Source organism: Apium graveolens, chromosome 7, assembly GCF_009905375.1.
Source record: "Apium graveolens cultivar Ventura chromosome 7, ASM990537v1, whole genome shotgun sequence".
NCBI lineage: Eukaryota > Viridiplantae > Streptophyta > Magnoliopsida > Apiales > Apiaceae > Apium > Apium graveolens.
Window position 1 is genome coordinate 10,933,166 of NC_133653.1, and position 2,363 is coordinate 10,935,528.

The 2,363-nt window shown below is 36.8% G+C and overlaps 1 non-coding gene across 1 annotated transcript; it reads left to right on the forward strand.

The window, feature by feature from the left end:
- Window positions 1–1,956: 1,956 nt before the first annotated feature.
- LOC141676375 (small nucleolar RNA R71) lies at window positions 1,957–2,063 on the forward strand. Its single transcript, XR_012556968.1, has one exon. It is a non-coding gene; the product is annotated as a small nucleolar RNA R71 (small nucleolar RNA).
- The last annotated feature ends 300 nt before the right edge of the window (window positions 2,064–2,363 follow it).

Below are 2,363 nucleotides of genomic sequence, written 5' to 3' on the forward strand. Positions count from 1 at the left end.
ACAAAATGCCATTCCTTTGAAGTATTTTGAAGAATTGGAGCATGTACTTTTCTTACTTCAAGTGGATGACAGAATAACAGAGACTGCTGCAAACTACTTAAAGGAACAGATTCAGAGACAGAAAAGGCTTTATTCTGTTAAGTCTGACAGCAGATATGTTCCAAAGTACAAAAATCACAATGGTGATATTGTTGATATGAAGCCTAATACTGCACAGATCAGAACATATCTTGGTATTAAGGGGCTTGAATTCAATCTAGAGTCTAACAAAGCTTATGTCATAAGACTAGATCGGGAGTTGAGAAAAGCAAAGATTAATGATCTCAGAGCTGCAATATTTCAAACTGGTGAAGATACTGCAGAGCTTAAAGATGTCAAACGGAGAATGATTGATGAACTCAGATATGCTGAGAAATGTTTGTTGAAGAATTATCTCAGAACAACTCCTGACATCAGAGAGATCAGAAAATGATGAAGCCAAGTCAAAGATCTACAACTACTTAAATTCTGATGTGTATACAGACCAAAGTTGTTATTAGAAGTTGAATTGGTAAAAGCTTTAAGGACTGTAAGTTGTAGTTATCTTGTCTATTTCTCATGCATTTGTACTTAATGTTTTTGACATCATCAAATATCTGTTAAACTTGTATATTTTGCTAATTTACAAGTTGGGGGAGATTGTTAGATATATTTGATAATGTCATGGCTAATATGTTTTATGTTTAGATTTCAGATCTTATTTGAACAGAACAAATCAGTACTTAACTGATCAGTACTTATACTGGACGACAGAACTTAAGGGATATCAGTACTTATGTTATCAGGAGATAAGCATCAGGAGATAGATATCAGAACTTAAGTGCTGAAGGACGATCAGATAAGGACAGTAGCTGATTAAAGTTAAGAAGATCAAGATAAACATAAGAAGAGATATGCATGAAGAAGGAATTCCGTGAAGAATGGAATACTTGGAATAGAAGATATCTGATTGATATATATTAGGAAGCAGAATTATATTCCATATCAATTAGCGATTATCTTGTAACTGTGTAATATATAAACACAGACATAGGGTTTACACTATAAGTGTTATCATTATCGAGAATATTATTTACTGTAACCCTAGCAGCTCTCGTGATATTTTGTTCATCACTGAGAGATAACAGTTCCAGATTGTAACAGAGTTTATTGTTTCAATAAAGTTTGTTTTCTGTTACATAAGTTCTTGAAGTTTGATTTGATTGTAATAAACACTGTATTCACCCCATCTACAGTGAAAGTGTGACCTAACATTGGTTCTCTAGAGTCTTGATAGAAACAGCCTGGCTTTGGCATATAAGAGCCTGATTTTTGCACATAAGCCGTAACTCCTCCAATTCATATTTTTCATTCGAAGATAAATATGCACCAAGAGTTTGTTGTTTTGGTGTAATTTGTTGCTGAAAACCAGGAGGGTTGAATAGCTTATTTCCAAACTGCTGGAACGGCTGTTGCATCGCATTTTGATTGCTGCTCCAGCTGAAGTTAGAATGATCCCAGTTGTAGGGATGATAAGTGTCTGAAACTGGTTGCTGCGATCTCTGAAAGTTGCTCACAAACTGAGCTGAGTCACTAGATATAGCGCATTACTCCGTCACATGCGAACCTGCACATAGCTCACAAACACTGGTTATCTGATTAACACCCAAGTTAGCCAGATAATCGATCTTCATAGACAACTCCTTTAGTTGAGCAGTGATAGTCATAGCTGTATCCACTTCAAGAACTCCTGCTACCTTGCCCTATGGACATCTCTGGGTTGGATACTGATATTCATTAGAAGCCATCAGTTCAATTAGATCATAAGCTTCCTCATAACACTTTGCCCATAATGCTCCGCCTGATGCTGCATCGAGCATGGGTCTGGTCTGTGCTCCTAAACCGTCATAGAAGGAATTGATGATCATCCAATCAGGCATTCCATAATGAGGACACTTCCTAAGCATCTCCTTGAAGAGCTCCCAAGCTTCAAATAAAGATTCTCTCGTTTGCTGCGCAAATTGAGTAAGAGCATTCCTCATTGCAGCTGTCTTCACCATAGGGAAGAATTTAATAAGAAATTTCTGAGCAAGATCCTCCCAAGTAGTAATTGAACCAGCTGGTAGAGAGTGTAACCAGCTCTTAGCCTTGTCCCTCAGAGAGAATGGGAACAGTCTCAGCTTCACAGCATCTTCAGAAACACCGTTGAACTTGAAGGTGTCGCAGATCTCAATGAAATCCCTAATGTGCATATTGGGTTTTGATTAAACTAAGAGATTATACTAAATAACATTAACTAAGAGAATTGAGGTTGAATTACTATATATGACAAACATGGGATTCTA